Raw genomic sequence first — 27172 nt, 5'->3', positions numbered from 1 at the left:
TATTTGTCCATTCATTCTTTTTTTTAATTTTATTTATTTGTTCATGAGAGACACACAGAGAGAAAGACAGAGACATAGGCAGAGGGAGAAACATGCTCTCCGCAGGGAGCTCGAAGCAGGACTAGATCCCAGGACCCTGGGATCACAACCTGAGCCAAAGGCAGAGGCTCAACCACTGAGCCACCCAGGTGCTCTGTCCTTTCATTCTTTTAATTTTTTTCTTCATGGATCTTGCAGCTGTCTTGGTATGTACATGTATGTTTATAATTCTTATGTCTTTCTGATGGATTAAACCTTTTATCACTAAAAAAAAAATAGTACTACTTTATCCCTAGTAATAATTTTTGTCTTAAGGTGTATTTTGTCTAATATTAACAGAGCTGCTCCAGTTCTCTTTTGGATTCTATTTACATGGTATATCTTTTTCCATTTATTTATTTTAACATACTTGTATCTCCAAATCTAAAGTATGTCTCTTGTCAACAAACTGATGGTTGCCAGAGAGGAGGGATGTGAGGGGTTGGGCAAAATGAGGGAGAGGGAGAAATAGGCCTCTTGTTATAGAATGAGCAAGTCATGGGAATAAAAGAGCATAAGGAATACAGTCAATGATATTATAATAGCAATATAACAGGACAAATTACCATTTTGTGGTGAACATAGCACAATATATAAATTGTCAAATCACTAAGTTGTACACCTGAAACTAATGTAACATTGTGTCAACTACACTCAAATAAAAAAAATAACAGAAAAGTTTATCACACCATATAGATATTTTTATCCATTTTGTGAATTTCTGCCTTTTGACTGAAATGTTTAATCCCTTTACAGTTAATTAAATTACTGCAAAGATAGGAATTATGCCTGCATTTTTGCTATCTGTTGTATGTGTATCTTAGGTCTCTTCATTCCTCTATTCCTCCATTACTGCCTTTTGGATGAAAGTGATGTTTTCTAGCCTACCATCTTAATTACCTTTTTGCTTCTTTTACTATATATATTTTTTATTTTCTTAATGATTGTTCTGGAGATTGCAATTAACATCTTAAAACAATCTAATTCAGATTAATACAACTTAATTTCAATAGTTTTAAAACCTTTACTCCAGTATAGATCCTTCTCTTCTTCCTCTTACATCTTTAGACATATAAGTTCAGAACACAACATTATAATTGATTTATGCATTTGTCTACAGATTAGATAGGAGTTTTTTCTCCTATTTTTTTGTTACAAACAAAAAATACACTTATATCCTCTCTGTAATTATTATTTTTTAAAATTTATCTGTAATTACCTTGTGCTTTTTACTTCTTCATGTGGATTTGAGTTAGTGTCTAGCATTCTTTCAGTTGAACTTAAAGGATTATACTTAGTATTTTTTTCAAGTTTTTATTTAAATTCTAGTTAGTTAACATAGTTTAATATGAGTTTCAGGTGTAGAATTTAGTGATTCAACATATTTACAATACCCGGTGCTCATCACAACATACACTTAGTATTTCTTGTAGGGCAGCTCTCTCATTTTTTGTTATCTGGGAAAACTGTAATTTCTCCTTTGACTTTGAAGTATGATTTTGCTGAATATAAAATTCTTGGTTGACAATTTTTTTTCTTTCTCTACTTGAGTATGTCAATCCTCTGCCTTCTGACCTCTATAGCTTCTAAGAATTCTATCAGCTGTTGATCTTATTGAGGACCCCTTGTATGTGAGGAGTTGCTTTTCTCTAGCTGTTCTCTTTCTCTCTACTGAGGTATAATTGACATATATCGTTATATTAGTTTCAGCTATACAACACAGTGTCAGTTAAGATGAACTGAATAGACCTGAATTTTTTCAAAAAAGATATGCAGATAGCCAACAGGGATATGAAAAGGTGCTCAATATCACTAATCCTCAGGGAAATACATTTCAAACTCACAATGAGATATCATCTCTCACCTATTAAAATGGCTAGTACCAAAAAGACAGGAGGTAAGAAGCATGGGTGAGGATATAGAGAAAAGGGCACTTCCCAAGTGCACCACTATGGAAAACAGAATGGATTTTCCTCAAAATATTAAAAATAGAACTACCATGTAATCCAGTAATTCCATTTCTGGATATGTATCTAAAGAAAATCAAATTGCTATCTCAAAAGATATCTACACCCTCACTGTTGTCAGTGCAACATTATTTATGTAGCCAAGATATGGGAACAACCTAAGTGTGCTGATTCACAGAACCCATACAAAGGAAGGATCCTGACATTTAAACTTTATTAGCTTCATGGTACAACTACCTCTGGCAAAAGTTTTGCACTGATGTTAAAATAATCGAACTATATTTCAAAAATACAGGCTGGGGATATTGTTTGACCACAATCTTATTTTGGTCATCACTATTGTGACAGAGAAAAAAAAAAAAGAGCCAACTCAGCTACCTGGGCTGCCCAGCTAAATAATATTCTAAATTCACAATAGGCATCAGCCATATGAGCCTGGGAGCCCAGACTTAAAGAGAACGTTGGTAAACCACAGCTCACAATGAGGAAAGAAGACAATATGATGAGAGAGTCTGTAAAACCTGCCTTTGAGGAATGGCTGAAGGAAATGAAGCACTTGGCTTTGAGAAGGGAATAATTGAAGAGCCAGCATGTACAAGAAGGAGACTTATTCTGTATGTTCTAGAGGAACAAAGTATGAATTGCAAGATTTCAGTTCAATATAAGTCAACTCAACTCAACGAATATTCATGGCACTTATTATACTCCAGGAATTGTTTGAGGCACTTAAAATAAATCAGTGATCAAAAAAAATAAATAAATAAATAAATAAATCAGTGATCAAAGTGGACAAAATCTCTATTCTCAGAGTTTACATTTTGTAGGAGGGATAGACAATAACATAAATATGTCAGGTGATGAGATGCTGATGTATCCTAAGAAGAGAAATATAGCAAAGTATCAGCAACAATTAAGAATGAAATTTTAAAGTGTTGCCAAATACAACTGTATCAAAAAGCATCAAGGGGTGCCCAGGTGGCTCAGTAGATTAAGCAGCCAACTCTTGCTTTTGATTCAGGTCATGATCTCAGGGTCCTGGGATCAAGCCCCACATAGGGCTCCATGCTTAGCGGGAGTCTGCTAGAGGATTTTCTCTCTCTCCTTCTGCCCCTCTGCCCACTGGTGCTCTCTCTTTCCCTCTCTCTCAAAAATAAATAAATAAATAAATAAATAAATAAATAAATAAATAAATCCTTTTGTAAAAACATCATGTACCTATGAATTAATCTAAGAAAATATGTGCAAGACTTATACACAGACAACTACAAGTTATTAGTGTGAGAAATTAAAGAAGAGTTAAATAAGTTGGAGAATATGTCATGTGTGTAGATTGCAAGTCTAACTATGAGATGTTAATTTTCTCCAAAATTGATCTATAAATTCAATGTAATTTAAGTAAAAAATCCAGAGGGGTGTGTGTGCATGTGTGCATTGGCAAGCTGGCTCTAAAACTGTATATGGAAATGCAAATGGCCAATAGCAGCTCACATGATCTTAGAGAGTAATGAAGTTAGAGGACTTACTGTCCCAGATTTCAAAATTTACTATAAAGCCACAATAAAAAAAAAGATAGTTTGGTATCTTGGCAAAAGAATAGGAAAATACATAATGAGACACAATAGAGTGTCCAGAAACAGACCCACACATAGTTGGGTGTTTTATGACAAAGATAACATAAAGAACAGGAGGGAAATGTTGATCTTTTCAATAATGGTGCCAAGTCAGTTGGAAATTCATTGGAAAAAAATGAAAGTTGATCATAGAAAAATCAATTCTAGGAAGATCATAGATCTTAAAGTACAAGGAAAATAATAAGGGTTCCAGAAGACAACATTGGAGAATATATTCATAACCTGGTGTAAGCAGAGCTTTCCTCAGCAGGAGCAAACACACTAACCATAAAGAAGACTACATTAAAAATAAGAACTTCTGTTCATGAAAAGGCACTATTAAGAGAGTGAAAAGGCAAACCACAGAATTGGAAAAGACATTTTTAATATCGATAATTGACAAAGAACCTAGAATATAAAAGGCATGCATATGTTTAGCACTGGAAGATATTGCCAAAGAACTTTATGAAGTGGTCATACTAATTTCTATTTCTACCAGTAATAAATGAGAGTCCTTATTTATTTTATTAACCCGATAATTCTACTGTGATATATTGCCCAACAGAAATGCAAGCACATGTACACCAAAAAACATTCATGGCAGCATTATTCATAATAGCTCAAAATCGGAAGCAACTCAAATACCCATCAGGTGAAATGGATCAAGAGATTGTGGTACAACCATGCAGGAGAATATTCTACAGCAATGAAAAAGAACAAACTCCTGCACAATATACTTGAATCTCACAAGTTATTGAGTGAAAAAGATTAGATATAAAATAGAATTTACTGAATAATTCCATTAATATAAATATAAATTATGGTGTTATAAGTCAGGACAATGATTACTTTCTGGGGGTTTTACAGAATAGAAAAAGGTACAAGTGCTGATCAAGTTATACATATTTCTAAATATGTAAAAACCAAAATGATTATGTCCCATCTGAGTTTCTTAGCTCATCTTAAGAAGGATCAGGATATAAAGAGGACATGGGCTAGAGATGAGAGTGTGAGAACACCCTTGAGCAATGAGACAGGAATCTAGTGACCCAGAAGGAAAGACAGCCAATAAGAAATTCATGGCAGGGGGATCCCCGGGTGGCTCAGAGGTTTAGCACCTGCCTTTGACCCAGGGTGTGATCCTGGAGTCCCAGGATCAAGTCCCACATCGGGCTCCCTGCATAGAGCCTGCTTCACCCTCTGCCTGTGTCTGTGCCTCTCTCTCTCTCTCTCTCTCTCTCTCTCTCTGTCTCTCGTGACTAGATAAGTAAAATTTAAAAAAAAAAGGAAAGAAATTCATGGCAGCTGGATTTCTGTGTGTTTGTAAAGAGAGTATTATATATTTATTTTTAAGTTATTTTCTGTGTGGTGATTTGCTCTAACTTCTCTGACCCCCATTGTCTTCCCTCTGAACTTTATTGTTCTCAAGCCATAAATAAAATTTCCAACACCCTTAATAAAAGGTAAAGCAGGATAAAGAAATAGTGATGATGTGGGGTGAAAGAGAGGCTATGCTTCGGGGGATAGGAATCCCAGAGGAATGCATCTCTGAAAAGGTAACACTTGAACAGAGAGGAAAAAGAGTGTTCCAGACTGGGAACTGGGAAAAGTGAATGGAAGTCTCTGAGGCAGGGTCTGCTGAGCACACTGAAAGCCCAACAAGGAAACCAGTGTGTATGGGAGCCAAGAAGGATTATAGGAGATGAGATCAGAGACCCAGCCAGATGATGCTGGACTTTATGGGCCATGAATTTGACTGGATTTTAGTCTAGTGAGATAGGAAGCCATTACAGACAGGGTTTTAAACAAAGAAATGACACCATCCAAGTTGTTTCAAATGTATCATTCCAGTTGCTATGGGAAGAATACATTGCAGAGAGGCAAGGGTGGATGCAGGAAAAATTAGGTTTTTCTAAGAGATGCTGGCTTGGATGAAACTGGTAGTGCTGGAGGTAGAGAAAAGAAGTTTGATTCTGGCTGTATTTTGAAATTAAAGCCAGCATGACTTGCAGATGGATTGGGTTTGGAGTGTGAGGGAAAGAGAGGCCTTTCAGGGGTGCTTTAGGAAAGAAGTCTCTAACCTAAAGAGCTGTCTGTTGAATGAACTTCCCCAAATGCAGTTGTAGGCAGTTACTCATTCCATCTGACTGCTCTTTTCCTTCTAGCTTACCTGTCATATAAGATCCTGAGGTGAATCTGCCCTTGGAGGCCATAGACCCCAGTGACCTCTAAATTATTACATGTGCCAAATATTCTGGAGCTTTAAGGCAGTCACATCATGAACCTGTACATCATGAATTTTTAGCCCATGCAGTTGCAAAGTAAATTTCCTACACCAAGGTAACTTTTTAACTGCTGTGTACCTTTCCACCACACATGCATTTTTACATTTGCCAAAATGGGTTAAAATGAACAGCAGGGGCAGTCCCTTTGGAGACCATGCAAGCCTGAGGCTGGGAGATGCTGATATTTGAAAGAAGGAAGAGCAGCCTTGTCCACCTGGCCATTGGAGTTGGTTATGAATACACACTACACCAGAAGGAAGTATAATTAAAGAGCAAATAATTGAATTGTAAACAAACATTTTCAAATCCCCCAAAATGTATCTCTTTCAAAGCAACTACCTTAAGAGTGCTGTTGCTCAAAGCTCACTTGGAACCCTTCTTTGGGATTTGTCCTCAAGGGGAGTTAATGTAACTTACCTCAAAATGCAGTGTCTCCAGCGGTCAGGTCCCTCAGAAGCTCTGCTGTCAAGAATCTCAGATTCTCCTGGTTGGAGGCGACTTCAAAGCTCATATAGCCTATCTAGTGTTTGAGTTCGCATGCCGCCACCAGGGACAAGCAGGCATCAAACCTCTTCTTCAACCCCTAGAGGGAAGGGAATGCGGTGAACACCCCAATGGGAGCCCTTTCAAATCTTCCCACACAGCTCTGATTGTCAGGAGGTTCCTATTCATTTTTTAAAAGATTTTATTTATTTATTCATGAGAGACACACACAGAGAGGCAGAGACACAGGCAGAGGGAGAAGCAGGCTCCATGCAGGGAGCCCGATGCGGGACTCGATCCCAGGACCCTGGGATCACGCTCTGGGCCAAAGGCAGACGCTCAACTGCTGAGCCACCCAGGTGTCCCAGTCCCTGTTCATTTTGAACTGAAACCTGCCCCACCATCCCATCCCATACTGGTCATAACGGCGTGTGAGGCAGTATTTCCCAAATGCCAGGCCTTTGTGTACCACCTTATTTTGCCATTTCTACCATGTCCAAATGTCAGTGGTCTTACTCATTCTTTAATATCTTTCCTTGAAGTTACCCAATTTTCTTATGTATATAGATTTACCTTAAATGAAAACTACAGACCTTCTAAGTGGAAAACCTGTATCAGTTAGAAATTAACAGAGTAAAGAATAATATCAGAAGGAAGAGAAAGTGATGATATTAAATTCTACTTAGGAACTGTTGCCTAGCAAAGGCGCTGACTGAGCCCGAGGCAAGCTTTCTCTTTGTTAAAAAACAGATTAGCAAGTGTTAGAGGGGTGTAAAGACAAAGAATCACAAAATGATAGTTCTTCCTAAACATAATCCATAGAATTAAGAGAACTTTCCAGTTCTCACCCTGTGATCCACTGTTTCCTAACCAAGTCATCAACCATATACCACTCAAGACCATCTACTGCACCTCCGGTGGGAGGTGTACACACTTAGACTCCCTGGCAAAGTGGTCAAACACCTTGGCTGTGGTCAAACTAATCAGATTCCAGGTCCTGCTTCTGTCACCTAACTGCTGTAAGCTTCAGTTTCTTCATCTTAAAATGTAATAATAGCTCTTCAGAGTGACACTTTCTTAATTAAAGACATTTGAACATTATGCCCAGGTACAAGTTGATCATTGAAGAGTATTAATTCAGCCTCGGGCTGCAGTGTCATTCAGTTCGGGGTGGGGGGTGGGGGATTAATTCAGTCTTGGGCGCTGACTGGGTTGTGCTCAATCTTTAAGGCATTTTGGCAAGTACTGCCACCGAGCCAAATCCCCCGCTGGGAGCCTGTATTGCTGGGCATTCGCGTCTGCGGGAGGACTGGCATCTATTCTTATTAACCAGATTCTCTTCTTCGCTTTATCCTGGCGCTTGAACATTTGTTCAGCTGCATTTGAGGGGAAGTAAATCCGTGAGCAGAGCTGGGCTATGATGAGGATGTATCCGAGAGTCTGCAGATGTGAGTCTGTGCTCCTGTGAAGCAAGAAAATGGAAACTTTTTGCTGAGTATCCACGACGTTATCAGGCGCTTTTCCGAAATATTTAATTACGTTTAAGACTCTAAGAATCTCTCAAGGTAAGTGTTATTTCCATTTTACAGATCTGCATTTTTACTGGAAGTTGTTAGGCTTGGTAACTATGCAACTTTTTACTCCTTTGGCTTAATGTTACTTTGCAAACACTTGCTCGCATTACTTCATATTTTCCTTTTTTTTTTTTTAATTTTAAGGGTAAACACTCCCTCTTGTTCTAAAAACATTGTCAGGCACTCCTGCCTCGATGTCTTTCATTTTGACAATTGTGTAATATCTCATTAAGTTATCCTCCCATAATTTATTTAACCAATTTCCCATTGACAGTTTGGCTTTGTTTGCTTTTAGCGTTTTTTCTTTATTAGCATTATTTTACATAAATAATAATTATTATTATATTATTAATTATTATATTAATATTTTATTATTATTATTATTATTATTATTATTATTATTTTGCTACGAACATCTGCACATGAATATTTTGTCCTGGAAATATCCCCAAGAATGAAATTACTGCATCAAAAGGATCATTTTTGTGGTTCTTCATAGAGATTAGCAACCTGTCCACCCAAAGGAGTACGTGTTGCTTGAGGACAAAAAAACAAACAAACAAAAAAAAACAAAAACCCGGTTTTCTGCAAAACAAAATTAATTTTCCCCTTATTCAAAAAAAAAAATATATATATATATATATATTCGAGTGCCTGCTAGGTGGCGGGCGCCCTGCCAGGGGCTGGGGACTGGAATGAGCAAGGCCTGGTCCCGCGTCCACGAGGGCAGGGTGGTGGGTACAGGAAACGAGCGCGGCAGGTGCCTGCCTCCGGCGGGAGCTCGCGAGCCGCGGGCGCGGGGACACGGACAGACGCCCGCAGGGAGCCGGTCCCCAGCCCCAGAAGGTCTCCGGGCGCCGGCAGCGCTGGACTTGGTCTTGCAGAATGAGTAAGAGCTTGGGCATGGGCTTTTGGATTTCTTGTAGGGTTTTTTACCCCCCAAAAAAAAAGTTTCGCACTCCGGGCACAGAGCAGGTTGGTGGAGTTGTCCTAGGAGCGCTCTCCTGTCCCAGGGAGGAGGATGCGGGGGCGCTCCCCGGCTGCACGAGCGGGGTCCGGGGTCCGGGGACCCCCCGCGGCCCCGGGGCACCTGCCGCATCGCGGGGAGGCGCGCGGCTCCACCTGGCCGGGGGCTCCGAGGCCGCGGGCGGGGGGCGGGCGGGGGCGGAGCTCCGAGGGGCTGCGGGGGCTGCCGGACCGACCGCCGCGCCTCCCCGACGCCGCGACCTTGGGGCCCCGCCGGCGTCGCGAGCTGGGCGGGCAGCGCAGCCTCGTGCACCTCCGCGGCGGGCCCGGGAGCCGGGCCGGGGGGCAGGTAGGACCGAGGTCGCGGCGGGGGCGGCGGGCGCAGCACCTGCCACGGGGGGGGGGGGGGGGCGGGGCGGGCCCGCGGGGGCGAACCGGGCCGCGGGTTCTCTCCCCGCCGTGCTTTCTAGTGAGTCCGCCGCACGTGCGACCGAGGCCCCGCGGCCAGCCCCGAGCTCCGGGCTCCCGGCTCCCGGCTCCCGGCTCCCGGCTCCCGGCTCCCGGCTGCCGGCCCGCAGGCGCCTCGAGGCCACCGCGGCGGCGGCACCGGGCTGGGCGGCAGGCCTGGGAGGAGCTCGGGGCTCCAGACCGGTGGGGTCTTTCATTATTTTTAAAAACGTCATTTCAACAGGTAACACGTGCCTATGGTTTTTTAAATCAAATAATGCAAAAGTTTATCCTCTACAATGTCTGTACTAGTATTTGTCTATGTATATCTTTTTTTGCTCACGTCCTTTCTTACTCTTGCTCTGTCCCCTCCTTTTGATTCTTTTTTTTTTAATTGTATTTATTTATTCATGATAGAGACACACACACACACACACACACACACACAAACAGAGGCAGAGGGAGAAGCAGGCTCCCTACAAGGAGCCTGACATGGGACTTGATCCCGAGATTCCAGGATCACGCCCTGGGCTGAAGGCAGATGCTGGAACCGCTGAGCCACCCAGGCTGCCCTCCTTTTGATTCTTTATCCCACCTCCTGCCTAATGAAAGTACCAGAAGAAAGTGACATCACTGCCACTGCCCACATCCCATAGTCTCCAGTGTTCCCCACTGGCGCCACCCGCCTGTCTTCAAAGTCTTTCCCTGGGGTGGCCCTTGGGATAGGGAGCCCACGACAGAGAGGACACTTCATTTAACTTTCCTGAACCCTCCCAGCATTAGGGAAGAGTCTATGCTGAGTGCTATGCTATGTTCTTTCCCTTAAACTAGACTCTCCAAGTGTCATTTAAGTAGAGTCTGGAACTGAGGAGAATTAATGAAGGGTATTTCCCAAAAGTGGTTCCTAACACCTCACTAATTCCTATTCCTGAAACTAGAACTTGGCCAATTACACCTTTTCATTGCCTCTCCCTTCTCCACCCAGGACCTGCAGAGTGACAGGCAAAGGATGCTTCCTCTGTAAGAACCTCAAAAGATGGATGATCTATAGTTGTGAAGGGGCTCAGGGACGTAGCTTTGTGGCAGACAACAGGGGAGGGGGATGTAGAAGAAAGAAGGTTAGAGAGGAAGAGAAGTAGAAAGGGAGGAACAGGCCAAGATTCTTGAGTGGAGAAGAATCCTGGAACACAAGGCCCTGTCATTTAGGAATAATCTCCAGGTAATTATGCTAAAAGATCACACATGTGGCTTAACTTCTTGCTAACAATCAGCACAGTCATTTCAGTTCCAAGGCTTTTACTATTCCAGGCCAAAATATATTGAGAAATGGGGAAAAAAAATCAGCAAGAAACCTCATTTTTATCTATATGATAAAATAGAAGTGTTTTTAAATTATTTGTTATGAGCTAATAGGTTTTATAGGAGTTATGTAGAATGTTTAAAATAACCTAGTAGGGGGCGCCTGGGTGGCACAGTTGGTTAAGCATCCGACTCTTGGTTTCAACTCAAGTCGTGATCTCAGGGTGGTGGGATAGAGCCCCTTGTTGGGCTCTGTGTGCAGTGCAGAGTCTGCTTAAGATTCTCTCTCCCTCTCTCTCTCCCCCTGCAACCCCCACCCTCTCTCTCTAAAATAAATAAATAAATCTTTAAAAATAAATGAATTAATTAATGAATAGGTACTCTAAGTCACTACATTTCTTTTATTTTGTTCTTTTTTTTCATGGTGCATGACCTAGACCTGGATCCCACACATGTCAGAAAGTTCAGGTTGGTTAGAAGCTGCCACTTGTAAGAAGTCTTTTTGAATGGAGGTTAGGAGGGGAGTAGGTTAGAAAATAAAGACTGATCCTTGTGGGAGGGTGGGGAAATAATGAGGAGGAATAAATTGAGTACCAGCTTGAGTCTCATAAGGAATCAGGTTTAATTCTTAAGAAAACATGGCAATGAGTAAGAAGTGAAGGAATCATTCGTTCATTCATTCATTCATTCATGCATGCATGTTTGTAGAGTGCCTGGCTATGTGTTAGTCACAGGGGGGAAAATGGTGAATAAGACAAGGAAGATCTCTAATCTTCTGGAGCTCATAGATGCTTTAGGGAGGCAACTATTAGTAAAAAAAAAAAAAAAAAAGTAAGTATTGAATATTTAATTACAAACTAAAATAAGCTCCCTAGAGGAAAGAAAGTTCTTCGAGGGTGTATACAGACTGTACTGCCAGACAAAGGAAGGCTTTCTCAAGGAGGTTTTCCTTGAGCTGAGATTCAAGAGTAGGTGGAAATATTGAAGATATAGATGGTTTTGAGATAGGACCAGAATGTATCAGCCAGAGATTGCATTTGGCTGCTAGTAATCAAGAAGTCCGGCTGCCATGTAGTGTTTGCCATACGGCACGTATACACATGTAGAATTGACATTTCTGGAATTTGGGGAAAGGATTGATTGCGATACTTGCTATGACAGTATCTGTGTTGTCTTGAGTTGGTTATGGTTTTTCATTGGTGTTATTCTTGCTTTTAAATTAAATTTTTAATTTCATTCTTGTCAGTTCATTTTACTGTGCATAATACAATATGTGCATTGTGGCTCAAATATGAATCATCCACGTTCCCATTGCTAAGGTAGATACGTATGTAACTACCATACCAAATTTGGCTTGTACAGTGACGACTCATTGTTATCACTTTCCCAGGACTTTCTCAGGTGAAAAGAAGTGTGGCAGGTAGACTACAATATCTTCTCGCCACTCCTACCCACTGCTCTAGTTGGTAGAATGTCAAAACATTTAGTTACTCTAAAGCTGCATGTACCTCTTCGGAATTTCACATTCAGTCCTTTAGGAAGGAAAAAAATTACAAATTGATGCTCTAAGTAAAAGTAATATAAATCTCACAATGTATTGGCATGAGATGTTCTGTCCAAACAACATACTTCATGTGCAAACAAATATTTCCATTCGTTCAACAATATTTCTATATGCCCAGCACTGTGCTAGATACTATGGATAAAATGGATTAGTAAGACATGGTCCCAGCATTTAAGAAATTCATAGAAGTCTAAGAGGGAGGGACTCATACTTATCCATATAAGGATAGAAAAGTGTTGTGGTTGCCTTAATAACAGCTTAGTTAGGGTACAGAGATACACAGAGAGCAGAGTGGTCAATTCTACCAAGGAGAGGAGGGGTTGAGGAAAGATTCATGGAGGAGTTAACACTTGAGATGAATCTTGAAAGATGAGACATTCCACAAGACAAATGAAGGGAAGAGGGCATTGTAGAAGAAGGGATTTGTGTACAAAACAAACGTGTGAAACAGCATGTCAAGGTCCAGGACACACAAAGCAGCTCAAAGAGCTGAAGCACAAGCAGGGAAAAGAAGCTCATGAAGACGTGAGGCCGGCATGGTAAGCAGGCCAGATCACAAAGAATCTGCATGCCATCACATGGATAGCTTGATGGTTTTAAAATATGCACTGTGAAGGCATACAGATCCAAGTTTGAGTCATGGCTCTGCCATTTTCTAGCTGTGGGGCCTTGGTGGTTGTACCTCCCTTATTGGGTTCCTGCAAGAACTGAGGTTAAGTCGTGTAGTACCCAGCACAGATTATGCATCTACTTCTTAGTGACTTTTTTTTTTTCATAATTTATCCTAATGCAAAGGAAGCCACTATAAGGTTTTAAGTAGAGTGACTTAATGAGCATTTTTTACCAGACCATAGTCATTCTGGCTGCATATGGATGCTGAGTTAAAGGGGGGTAAGTTTGGAACTGAGAAACCACTTACAGAAACTACAACCCTTCAGATGGCAATGATATCCTGAACCCTGATGGCCGTGGCAGTGGCCATGGAGAAAAGGAACCAAAGCTTGAGGTGTCTGCAAGGTACACGCCACAAAACTCACTCATTACTTGTGGGGAATGGGACTCTGGTCTGTCATTTTTGGGTTCTGTCATCTAAGTCATTTTAGGATAAACGAAAGGAAGCCAGGTATCAAGCAAGGCCTAGGGATCTGGTGTCTAGGAAGTGCTACTGTCCAGAGGACTTAATGATGGGAACCCGAAAAAAAAAAAAAACTGTCTTTGTAATGGAGAAGATAATTTTTGTGTTACAACATAAAATAGTAGCAGGAAGGCTTAGTTGATCCATAACAAACAAAAGCCATTATCTCTTTCTCTGTCTCTCTCATCTCTGGGAGCCTTTGAGTTCAAGGTGAGTGACCATTAGACTTCATCCATTTGCCACTGTCATGAAATGGCACGTACAACACTCACTCATGCCTGGTTGTTTTGTTTTTACTCTTACCTGACACTCGTCTGATTAAATTTTTTTCTCCAATTCCCTCTCACAATTCACTATGCACAGGCTGGGGTGCCTCTACTAAAGCTAGTGAGGAGCGGAGGGTTGAGGTGGTCCCTATTTTATAGCGCAGTGTAGTTTTGGTAACCACATCATCCGTTCATAAGATGGAAAATAATCCAGATGTGTGTGGTAGTGTGTGCTGAAAAGTGCTGGGAACTTTGTGCCCGTTTCCCCCAAATGTGGACCCTAGGAAATGCTGACTGAATGTTGGATTCAGTTGCTTGAACAACTGTGTAATTACTTGAAGCCACAGAAATGAACAGACATTATAATTAGGCAGAGCCAATGAGTGAGGGGGGAAAGTGTAAAATGAGGAGAACAAAGGTCTGCCTCTGCCCTAGACAGTCTAGTTTGGATAAAAGTGGACTTTCCATCTCTGTGACTTTGGGTGAGATATCTTACCTCTCTGAAGCTCGGTTTTTACTGGTGGATATTCCTTTGGATATCTGCAAAACTGAGGTAATGTCTCCTTCCAAGGGTGGTTGTGAGGTTTAAATGAACTGTATATGGAGAGTGCTTAACACAATGCCGGGCATATGGTGGCTGCTTAACTGCTCCGTATCCTTTGGCTCAGCCTATGTTGGAGATCTTTCCTTACACTGATATAACAGGAAGAATGAAGATTTCTTAGGTTAAGTAACCTGAATTAATTGGCTTTTATGTGTTTCTCATCTATAATTGATTTTTTTCCCTGGGAACTGGGGTGGAAACCTGTTTTCCTCCAGTCTCTGGGAACGCTTATCAGTACGATGGGGGCAAAGGTAATGTGACACCTGCAGGGAGAAAACTAATTTTAGCTATTCTTTCAACAAGTCTTTCACATACATACGAGCAAAATCACTAACAGTAAGAAAATGAAGTGATTTGACTTCTTTCTCCCATGTTTTTTGTTGGTGGAGTTCCTAACAAGCATGTTTCTTATTTATTTGCTGTTTTTCATGTAGAAAGAGAGAAACAGGATCAAAAATACTGTTACTATTTCCTTCCACCCCCAACAAGCTGTTTGGGATGATGGTTGAAAAATACCATCGTATCCTCCATTTAGCTCTTCTAAAGATTCTATAATTTGACATAAGCCTTTACTTTTAGTCCAACAAGCATTGGTTGGGCTCCAGCTGCATGTCAGGCATTAAGTTAGCACCGCACACTCAGACAGGCCAGCCTTCATACCCAGATCTCCAGTCTGGTAGTCCTTGTGGAAGAGGGTGGGTAGAGAGAGGAGGGGATGTGCCACCTTTTCAGAGAGAGCCAGTGAGAGCAGAACCATCAGACCAAGGCTGTCTGCCACAGCTTCAGACCCCTAGTCCATCAGATCATGCGCTCCTTCAGGTCAGGATCCTAGCTCCTCCTTCCTACACCCCAAGACCCTACCCAAGGGGGCCCTTTTGTGCTGTTTATCAATGGAGAGATCAAGAGATAAAGGTAGTGAGGAGGCCATGGCCTTCTCTTTCTGTCTTCTTAAAACCAAAAATATTTTAAACAAAATTTCACCCTACAATTATCTGGTTTTCACCCTCATCTTTTGAGGGGCAGCACAGCCTCGTGGTTAAAAGTCTGGGCTTTGGAGTTACACTGCCCAGGCCTGTGTCCCAGCTCTACAGTTTCCTAGTTGTGTGACCTCGGGTGAGTTATTTAACCTCTCTGTGCTCCAGTTTGCTTATCTATAAACTGGGATTATTAATATTACATACTTCATCGGGTTTTTTATTAAGTTATAATTGACATACATTTTATTGGTTTCAGGTATATAACATAATGACTTGATATTTGTATCTATTGCAAAATGATCACAATAAGTCTAGTTAACATCCAGCACCATAAAGAGTTACATTTTTTTTCTTGTGATGAGAACTAAGATCTACTCTCTTAGCAACTTCTAAATACACACTACAGTCACCATGCTATTCATTACATCCCCATGACTTATTTTATAACTGGAAGTGTGTGCCTTTTGACCCCTTTCACCCACTTCACCCACCTCATTTTGCCCACTCGTTGGTTGTTAAAAGACTTTAAAAAGCTGGCACACATTGTTCGACCCCATCCAACACAGACAGAAAGTTGTATTCAGTGTTGAAACCCCAGAGTCCAGCTGGGTGCCTAGTACATTGGAGTAGCTGAATGAATGAATGAATCCCCATATGTAGACAGCTATAGCAGTGGTGATAAAAGCACTTTCCTCGTATCAACTCATATGATCCTCAGAACATCTCAGGAGAGATAAATAAGGGAGATGAGCAAGATGGGTATCATCATCTCCATATTACAAATGAGAAAACCGTGAAAACAGGACTAGAGATGAGAGAGTTAATTTATGCTCCTGAGTGCATTTATGTGTAGCCCTCGACTCTTGCCACTATCTGGCTGTCTCTCGATCTGATGCAGGTTTCATGGAACCCGAAGGATATCTAATAGCAAAAGTGAACACACGTAGCTCTTTTGGCTTTCTGAAGAAATGAACTCCTTACTGTAAATATACTCCATCAAATTGCAACTTCAAGTTAAACTTGAAGTTTGGAAAGTTTCTTTTTGGGGGGAATGCAGAAGATTTTTTAGGGGAATGAGGAAATTCTTTTTAAGGGTGAAAGTAGCAGAGAATCATGAAGGAAAATATTGATAGATTTTATTACATAAACATTTAAAATACGATGTATAAAAGTCATAACTAAATTAAAAGGAAAATAAACTAAAACAAATTGTACCAAATATGCCAAAAGGTTAAAAGTTTCAGTATCTAAAGAGCACATAGAATTTAATAGGAAGAACGTTAAAAATGTGGTTTCCAAAAAGTGGGCAAGGGGCAGCTGGGTGGCGCAGTGGTTTGGCGCCTGCCTTTGGCCCAGGGCGTGATCCTGGAGACCCGGGATCGAATCCCACGTCGGGCTCCTGGTACATGGAGCCTGCTTCTCCCTCTGCCTGTGTCTCTGCCTCTCTCTCTCTGTGTGTGTGACTATCATAAATAAATAAATTTTAAAAAAAATAAAAAAAAAAGAAATAAGAATTTTTAAAAATGGTACACTAGTTTATTTTTTATTTTTTACTAGTTTGTTTATTAAGAATACTAAGACTTTAAAGATAATGTGGGTAGAGTAGAACGAAATGGCTACCCTCATAACACGTTATCTGGAAACCAACTGTCTTAAAATTGTTTGTGGCCCTTGACCAAGGTTTTCAGTTTCTGGGACTCTAGCCTAAAGAAATTATCAGTAATATGGTTAGAGTCTTATGCCTGAGGATGTTCTTCACAGTGTTTGCTAGAAACACTGTGTGAAAATGAAATGCTAGAAACAACCCGTGTGTCCAATAGTAAGGGAGTGGTTATATCAATTATGGTGAGGGTAGGGGGAGCAACATAATCTAGCAGCTAAAAGCATGGATTCTGGAGTCTCATCACCTGGGTTCGAATCCTGACTCTGCCACATATTAGCATGTAATCTTGAAAACCTCCCCAATCCTTACTTTTCTTATCCACACAAAGGGAATGACAAGAGTACCTACCACATAGGCTTATTTTGTGGCTTAAATGAATCATTCACAATTCCAAAATCCTCAAATTTTTAAAATCTAATGATTTTTTATGACTTTATTACCAACAAAACATAATTGAACTGACATAACCTTATCCCACTTACTATACACATATTCTGTGACTATCATCAATCTTAATCCTTTTCTATCGTTTTACTCTCCATGCAGAATCTCTAAGGTTCTCTTTTTAAATTAATAACCTTCATGCACTTGTGAAAAGATTAACTTGGAGGCCAAAGCTAACTGGATGCAGGTGTATCTACTTTGAGCCAATTTCTTGGCCAAGAAAATGTTTCCAATTCCTCCAGCCCAGGAGGGGGGAAACTTTTTTTCAAACTTTAAGGTTGGGGATATTCTTAACATGTAGATTGCTGAGCTCCACCCCCAGAAATTCTGATTAAGTAGTTCTGGAGTAGAACCAAATGTCTGTAAATCTTACCAGCTCCCAGGGTGATGCTGGGGATACTGATCCATGGACCACACCCTTAGGTAGCCCTGCTTAGATCCATTCCCTCTTTAATTTTTATCATCCCTTACATTGTACCTTTCTGATATGAACATTTTCATTTCTGGAAATCTTCAACTTGTTTTTTATGTCATCATTCTCTTATCCTCTCCTTCCCATGCTATGATTTTATTTCCAGAAGTAGTAATATAAAATTTTCTATCACTCTCTAAGCACTTATGATGCTCCAGTAACTGTGTTAGTGCTTTGTTCATATTATTTGTTTCATCCTTTCAACAATCCTCATTTTAGAAATGAGAAAATTGAGGTCCTAGGACTCCTAGCAAGTGGGAGGATCAAGTCCTCTTGGCCCCAAAGCCCAAGCTCTTCCCATTTTACTGTCCTGTCCATGGTGGTTCATGTCTCCAGCCAACATGACTTCTCATTCCTGCTTCAGCTGCCTAGATCCTGCCAAGTCCCCAATCTAGAACCCCCTCTCTCCTTATCATTATCCAGATCCCATTCAGGCCTATGCCAGGGAGCTTCCTCAGCTACACCCGCCCACAGCCAACACCCCACCACATCTTCCGTTCTTACCTGGCCATTTATCATACGTGTTTACAATTTCACATCAAGGGATTTCATCTTCCTAACTGAATTTGAAGCCTGTGAAAGCAGGGCCCATCTCATGCATCTCTGGGTCTCCCTTTGGAATAGCCATTCCCTTACCCTTACCCTTACCCTTCCCTTACCCTGGGGACTGGTTGCTTCCCTTACCCACACCCCCGTCCCTACTCTTCTCCTGTCCTAAGGATTCCCCCTATCTCTACCTTGTCCCTTCCTATTTTGGTGAAATCAAGCCACATCAACAAGAAGTGGAAAAACAGTCCAACAGTAACCCTTCTTATCACCTCCCCTGCATGACAGCTGTGGGTGGTTTGCTAGTGTTTGCCCTGAGTTCTGCAGGATCATGAGAAGGAACTTTCCTCTGAGACCCTGTATTTGGCAGAGAAGCACTAGCAATACCCTGCAACCCTTGGTTCTCCTTGAGATGTTCCAGATACCCTTCCTCCCCTTCCATATTAACTCAAATTCCTTTTCCATTATTTTACGTCCCAGTTTCACTCTGCACCCCTCATTGAATGTCTTCCTTCAAGTATGTGAGGAGTTCTCAACTGCCCACTCCCAGTCTGTACCTCTGTGGAGCTACTTTCCCACGTCATGAAATCTATTAGGGCCAGTACGATGGGACCCATTCATTTGGTCTGTACACTTTGCTTATTATTCCCTTCTCCCCCCCTTCCCTCCCTCCTTCCATTCTGCCTTCCTCCTTCTTTTTGAGGTCCCTGTTCCTGCTATTGCTTGAGTGGTGTTATGAACTCACTATGATGGCTTACACATCTCAGGCTTAAAAATCTTCCTTTTGCAATCTTCCCCAAACTTGTCATTATCTCCTTGTAAGCGGTCTGCAGAGCAGCTGGGCCTCGTAGCAAAAGGGTGAAACTTCCCATGGTGCTTTCATTTCCTCCCCGTCCATTAGTAGGAAAGTGCTAGCTGTGTTTGTATTACAGCCTCATGCAGCTATGCTGCTAACATACACCACTAGGACACGATTTTAGATTCCATTAGTTTTCTTGTTCAGAAGGTTTTTTTCTTACTCACATTTATGTGCCAGTTTTGTGGGGGCCCTGATGCTTTTTTTTAGTATCTCCTGTACCTGAATTCCTTCTCTTTGGTGCCTCCTTCCATGTGCTATTCTTGGTAGCTTTCAATATGAAACCCTAAGAAAAAAAATTCTAAGGAATACCATTTACTGTTTCTTTAGTGTTTATCATGTAGTAGATGCTGTGCTAAGCATTTTTATATACCTGGCTTAGTTTAATCCTATCAGAAACTTTAATTAGGTATTACCCCAATACAACGGAGACACTGAGGTTTAGTGAGTTTAAGTGATTTGCCTGACGTCTCATGGCCAGTAAATGGAGCAGCCTACAGTCAAGCCTGGGTCACATTATTCCAAAGCCCAGAGTCAAAATTTAGTTTCTGGGAGACTTGTTCTATTCTCCAAAAAATGTGATGATTTTACCAAACGCTCTCTCATGTACTGCCATGACAGTATAAATGAAAACACTCTTATCGGAAGGCAATTTGGCAAAACATATTATAAGCTTTTAAAATGTTCCTACCCTTTAATCTAACAATTCCAATGCCTGGATTTATGCTAAGGAAAGAATCATTAATATGTGCAAAGATTTAACCCTAAGGAAGTTTAGGGAGGCAATATTCATAACATGAAAAATTTGAAATAGGTTCCACATCCAACAGAAGGAAATTAAGTATTATACATAGAGGTAACCATTATAAATTATTTGGAAAAAGAATATTCGGTGGCATAGAAATGTGTTCATGATCTAATAACTACTATAGGATTTCAGGTCACATCCAGTTTTGTAAAATCAGATACAACAAAATAGATTCAAAGGGAAATGATACAGAGCTAGAGACACAGATATGTAATTTATATTTAAAAAATGAAGCTCTCAGATTAATGGGGTGGAATTAAGACTAATATTATTTTCTTCTTTTATCATTTTGTGTACTTCTTAAATTGACATTGAAGTTTTTTAAAACTTATTTTTCTTCTTTAATTGGAAAAATGTCTGTGTGTTGTTTGAAGTCTTTGGAAGTCCATCTTGGTCATTTCCTCTGTGGATGCTTTCATGCTAAAGACTTCTTGGATGTTCTTTTTGCCCACCCATCTGCTGGGCTCAACTGGAAAGCTGATCATGTGTGTTGGAAATGTTGGCATGACACCAAGCTCATGTGTGGTATTTTGTACATTGTGGTTGAGGAAGCATACTTAGAGCTTGTTTGATCCAAATCCTTTTCCTGGTCTCACCTAACTAAACAGCCTCTCCTCCTCCTTCTGCTATCTGGTTCTGTGAACACTGGCAACCATTATTTTTCCTCTAGAACAGCAGTCAGCCACCTTTCCTTACCTTCACTCACACTGTGAAGAAAATTTCACTTTTTTTGACAAGGTCTTTGACCGCTGTTCATATTTACCAGTGCTCTTTTTATAATTTCCTCCACAAACAACCTTTATTACAGATACTTGAGTTCCATCTTCCCAGCTTCTTTAATAACTTTTTTTTTTCTTAATGCAGGTTTTCCTTCATTTTTTTCCTTTGCCTCAGTGCACTTTGGTTTCCTGACCAGGTTATATCCCGACTGCTTCATGCCGATGACTCACGTACATCCACCACACGTCTACTCATCACATTGCCTCCCCTTCTTTCAGGTGTCTTTGGAAAGCACCTCCCATTCTTTATTTCTGCTCTCATCACTTTGATCATCTCTCTGCTGGCTTCCTTCATTGACCCCTTTGCAGTCCCCACTTCTGCTTCTAGAGAGTCCACCTGTCTGTCTCTCATCTATTTATACTCTCCATTCGGCTGATAATCCTTGCCCTTATCATTTCAGCCTTTGATGTGGACCTTCTCTGAAGTGTTTTTTCAGATATTTTTAAAGCAAGTTCCACCACTTGGGTTCCTGAAGGGGATGTGGAGCTTTCTGACTCATGCCTTTTTCTTCAGAGCATAATCAATTGTAGAAGGAATAGTTTAATTTTAGAAAATAAAATACTAAAACAAAACATCAATTAGCCTTCCCTCTATTTAAAAAAAAATGTATATATTGGTTTTAAAAAAAGCAAGTAATCTTTGAAAAGACCAAATTACCCTTGACCAAAAAAACAAAGAAAAAAAGCTCATGACACAGTATTTCCACCTCTAAGAATGAGTCCTAAGGAGATAATTGGACAAGTGTTAAAGAAGTATTTGAAGATAGGTTAATTGAAATGTTGTTTGTAATATAAATAAATAAATAAATAAATAACTTAAAAGCCCAGCAGGAGATGATTGGTTATGTAAATTTTGACTCAGTTATACCATTAATCACTATGAAGTGATTAAATATGATTGTTACGTATTAATGGAAACAACTAGATTTGTCAAATGAAAAAATACTGGGTGAAATCCCATTTTTGTAAAATTATACATGTATCTGTAAATATATAGTCACCAAAAGGAGGTCTCTGGTGATGGCTTTTTTGGGTGATTTTTAGTTTTCTGTTTATTTTGATGTCTTCTTTATACTTTCCTACATTACTTATATATTTTACAGTTAGGAAATACTGGGTTTTTTGGGGGTTTTTTTAATGATTTTATTTATTTATTGAGACACACACAGAGAGAGAGAGAGGCAGACGCACAGACAGAGGGAGAAGCAAGCTCCATGCAGGGAGCCTGATGTGGGACTCGATCCAGGGTCCCCAGGATCAAACCCCGGGCTGCAGGCGGCGCTAAACCGCTGCGCCACCGGGGCTGCCCAGGAAATACTGTTTTTAAACCAAAAAAAAAATTTAGTTTCTTTTCTTAGTAGATGACATAACTAACTTCAATATTTGATTCTTCCTTTTATATTTTCCTAACATTTTACAATGCAAATATCAAACATGGCTTGACTTATTACAAAATATGTCATTCATACTAGAGATAATATAATATACATGTATGGTTAAAGAATAATAATAAAATAGATATCTATGTACCCATAATCAGCTTAAGAAAATTAATTCTTTGGAACCCCTCTTTGCCTCCAATCAAGCCCATCCTGTTCCTTCCTCCAAAGAGGTGACTATCCCCAAATTTGTATTTCACATTCCTTTACCTTATAGTTTTATGAAATATGTATATGTTCAAGATGATTATGCTACAACTTGTGTTACTTTAATCCACACTGGTTCATATGCAATGAGTAAATAAGGGAATTGTGTCAATATACACAAAAGTCACATCATTTAACAATATTTTTCTCACACATAAATATTCTGTACTACTAAGGAGCAGTAGCTAACTGTAGAGGACACTCACAAGGTGGAATGCAGCAAGCTGTGAATTTCTCTGTTCACAAAACCTATTCACCCCAAGTTCTTCTCTTGGCTCATTTTATCCTCATACTCTGGGAAGGGCTTGTACCTATCTAGGAAGTGCTTATTATACAGTTCTTCCTGACTTTCGGGCTTAGGATCTTTGTGCTAAGGCAGCTTCCTCAACCTTCCTTCAGCCTTCTTCTAAGAAGCTATTTTCTGGGGTGCCAGGGTGGCTCAGTTGGTTAAGTGTCTGCCTTTGGTTCAGGGCATGATCTCCTGGTCCTGGGATGGAGCGCCACTTTGGGCTCCCTGCTCAGTGGAGAGCCTGCTTCTCCCTTTCTCTCTCCCTCTGCCTCTCCCACTGCTTGTGCTACAGCTCTTCTCTCTCAAATAAATAATTAAAATCTTTTTTAAAAGCTATCTTCGTCTTTTCTATAAGATCAATTCTAGTATTTCTAGACATATTTATTTATTAAGAATGCATATGTCTTATAATCATCCTAATGTTTTATTAGTATTTTTATTGGTTTTATTAATATTCTGTTTACAAAGTTATCTAGAATGTTTTCTATTTTTCCTATAGGAAAATAGTCCATAATCTCTGTTACTGTAAATGCATGGTTTTACAGAATGAGTATTTTTTTAATACATACATTACATTATACCAGAGACACCTGTATCCCTAAACCATATTGTTTAATTTGCATTGTTTTGAATTTTGTTCAAATAGAATCATACTGTTTGCATACTTCAGTGTGCATTTCTAAAAATACTGCATTTGTGAGAGTAATCCATGTTAATGACTAGAGCCATGGTTCATCCACTTTCACTGCTGTGTAGAATTTCATTCTATGAGTGTGCCAAAGTTTATCTATCCTGTCGATCAGCATTTGGTATTTGCAGTTGTCTGCTGTTACTTTTTAAATGTTGTTATAAACAGTGTTGTACGTGACTCCTTGGCAGACACGCAAGAGTCTCTAGGGCATTCTACCTAGGGGTCAAATCGCTAGGTGCTAGGTTTAGGGTATGCACATCTCCATGTTTACTAGACAGTGTGAAATAGATTTCAAAAGTGATTTTACCAATTTAAACTTCCACGATCAGTATATGACAGTTCTCATTTATCTATATCCTTGCCAACAGTTGTTACCAAATTGTAATTTGATTACTGATGCGTATTTCTTTCCTTGTCTATTCATATATTTTTTCCCTCTAAAATGCCTTTTCATGTCTTTTGCCCATGACTTTTCCCATCGGGGTGCTTCTATTTCTCCTTCAATAGGAATGCTGTATATTCTGAATGCCACTTCTTTTTCAGTTACGTTGCTGCAACTATCCTCTTCCTGTTTGCAGCCTGTATTTTCACTTTATAGGATCTTTTTTATGAATAGCTCTTAGTTTAATGTAGTTGAATTTGTCATCTTCTCTTGTATCTTAAACATCTTAAACTTATTTAAGAAACCTTTCCATACTTGGGGTTATAAGCCATTCTGCATTTTCTTCTAATTGTGTGTGTGTGTGTGTGTGTGTGTGTGTCTGTGTCTGTGTCTGTGTGAACCACAAACCTTTTTTTAATGGAAAATGGAATACCTTGTTAATGGAAATCCCATCTTAAAATGGCAGAGAACACATTTATTTAAAGAAAAAAGTGAATTCACATTGTATTGAGCTGCAGCATGGTGGCGGGATTTGCTTTTGTTCCTTAAAAGATTCCACAAGTTCAAGGTAACTCTTGAGAGTCAACAGTTCATCTCCCTACCTGGGAACTCAGAGTGAGTGGGGTTTTGTAGTGGCAGATGAAGTGGGGGTACAGGTGCGGGTAGGAGTAGGGGTGGGAGTGTGAGGCTCTGCTTCCCCAAGTCCTTTGCCTATTACATTTAAGTCTTGAAGCCATTTGCAGTCAGTTTTTGTGTATAATTGATTACACGTCCAAATTCACTTTTCCCACATGGTTAACCAGTTGTCTCAATGTCGTTTAGGTATAGTCCACTCTTTCTCCCACTGATATAAAACAATCTCAATTATCAAGGTTCTGTGTATGCATGATTCTCTTTCTGTATTCTCTGTTTTATACTAATTATCTTCTCTGCCATTATCAACTATTTCAGTTATTCCAGCATAATATTTTTTTGGCAGCTGGTAGGGTGAGCCCCTCTCCCACTTTCTTATTTTTGGGATTACTGAATATTCTAGGCCTTTGTTCATCCATACAAATTATAGACGCAATTTGTCAAGGTGTGTGGATGCAACACACAAATCTGTTGAGATTTTTATTAGAATTGTAGTGAATTATAGATCAATTTGGGGAGAATTTACATGGTAACAATATTGAGTCTTCCATGAACACAGTAGAGATCTCAATTTATTTAGATTTTCTTCAGTATCTTTCAATAGTGTGAAATTTTCTCCAAAAAGTTCTTGCACATCTTTAGTTCTTTATGTTCTTGAGAAACTTACTATTTTCTATTATAAATAGTATTTGTTGGGATGCCTGGGTGGCTGCCCAGGTTTAGCGCCTGCTTTCAGCCCAGGGCGTGATCCTGGAGTCCCAGAATCGAGTCCCACATCGGGCTCCCTGCATGGAACCTGCTTCTCCCTCTGCCTGTGTCTCTGCCTCTCTCTCTGTGTGTCTTTCATGAATAAATAAATAGAATCTTTAAAAAAATAGTATTTATTTACAAAGTATATATTTCTGTTATTGATGATTAATAGAAATGCAATTGGCTTTTATCTACTATATAACTGGCAACTTTGCTAAATTCTCTTATGAATTCTAGTTATATGTATGTAGATTCTAAGACTGTCATGTTATCTATAATTAATGACAATTTTATTTTTCTAAACCTTACACTTTTGATACCTTCCTATTGTATTACTAAATTGTCTAAAACCTCTGAGAAGTGTTGATGATCGGGCATCCTTGGCTCGTTCCTGATTTTGAAAGGAGGGCTTTTAACATTTTCATCATTACATAAAGTGTTTGGCACCTCTAGCATGGAGAAGCCTTGTATATTGGGGCACACTTTTCTCATACTTGATTGGGAAGAGCTCAAGTTTAGCCCTGGAGCAAGAGACAAAATCCTATGCCTTAGATCTAGATTATTTAGGCTAATGTAGTACAGGAAAAGGATTTTCTATGTGGCCACTAGAATTTGACGTTGGGGTTTGGGGCCAAAGCCCCAGCTAATATTCTCTGCACAATTTTTCTCTGATACTTTGAGGGCAGGATTTGAGTAGTTCTGGGTCCCAGCCAAACCACTTCCTAATACAGTGGGTAGGTATCAGAATCACACATTGGTGGGCCCTACCTCAGAGCTTTTGACTCAGCAGGCATGGGGTGGGCCTCAGAATTTGCATTTCTAAGAAGTTCTCAGGTGATGCTGATGCTGCAAGTCATAGAACCACACTAAGAAAAATACTGTCCTAGGGGCCCCTGAGTGGCTCAGTTGGTTAAGCATCCAGCTCTCAATCTCAGCTCATTTCTTGGTCTCTGTCTCAGCACATACCTTGATCTCAGGGTTGTGAGTTCAAGCCCATGCTAGGCGTGGAGCCTATGTAAAAACAAAAACAAAACACTGTCCTAATACCATCTCTTTAAAACATCCCAACAGTAACAATAAAAAGACAAGGAAACAAAATTATTAAAATACCTGAGAAGGAAGGAGGGACACTGCAACCACGATTACCACCTGGACTCCATGACTAGAGGATGATAGATGGCCACTCCAAACACGGGAGCAATGAAAGAAGAGGGAAACAGAGGAGGAAATGGGAGATTTGGGACAGAACAATGAAAAGAATTCCTGAGAAAGTATGAAGGAGACCACAAATAAGCAAATAAATCAAGTGGGGCTCTTTATTCAGTTTGCACCCAACAAAGGACATAGAAGGGAAGGATGACAGTAAGACCTGCATAGCTTTTGGGAGGGGCAGTGACAAGATGGCCATTTAAGCAACAATTCCTTGCTAAGATCTGTTCTATAAAGAGATGGGCCTCTGCCAAGTAAGATACTAAATGCTGGATAAATCAGAAACCCAAGCCCCAGGAGGTAACAGACTTAATGCGAGTTTCCTATTAAACACATAAACTGGATTTATTCTTAAAGTAGATATGAAAAGGGAAGGTACTGCAAACAGACAAGCCTTAAAGTCATGTTCATCACCTCAGGAACTGAAGTCCCTGCCATAGATGCTTTTACTTGGGTTCAGAGACAATGAGGTGGCAGGAGTGGGACAAGGAGAGTTGGAGGAAGTTGGATTCATTGCCCTACTGGAGGGAAAGCAGTAACCAGAGATGCCAGGGAGAGCCAAAGACTAACCCTGCACATAGGACTGGAATCATACCAGGCTTTTGATCCTGGATTTTTACTCTACAGTATAAATAAGCAAGTGATAAAAGACAGGAAAGGTATAAGTTCTCCATTCCCCTTCTATACCGGCTGCCAGCCAACTTCCTGCCAAGGGTTAGCTGCCTCTCTGGGCCATCATGTCTTAAAGC

The 27172-nt window shown here is 40.2% G+C and overlaps 1 protein-coding gene across 3 annotated transcripts in view; it reads left to right on the top strand.

Moving 5' to 3' along the window:
• Window positions 1-7687: 7687 nt before the first annotated feature.
• Window positions 7688-27172, top strand: part of CASR (calcium sensing receptor) — a 75529-nt gene continuing 56044 nt past the window's right edge. Inside the window, exon 1 of one of the 3 annotated variants that reach the window (XM_041745386.1) lies at window positions 7688-7988. The gene's annotated coding sequence lies outside the window, so the exon portion shown is untranslated. Of the gene's footprint in view, window positions 7989-8759; window positions 8887-9184; window positions 9313-27172 lie in introns of those variants that run through there. The other 2 variants (XM_041745471.1, XM_041745548.1) reach the window with 2 other exon arrangements.

The sequence above is a fragment of the Vulpes lagopus genome, chromosome 1, assembly GCF_018345385.1.
Source record: "Vulpes lagopus strain Blue_001 chromosome 1, ASM1834538v1, whole genome shotgun sequence".
In the NCBI taxonomy this organism is placed as follows: domain Eukaryota; kingdom Metazoa; phylum Chordata; class Mammalia; order Carnivora; family Canidae; genus Vulpes; species Vulpes lagopus.
This window is presented reverse-complemented; position numbering and strand designations above follow the sequence as displayed.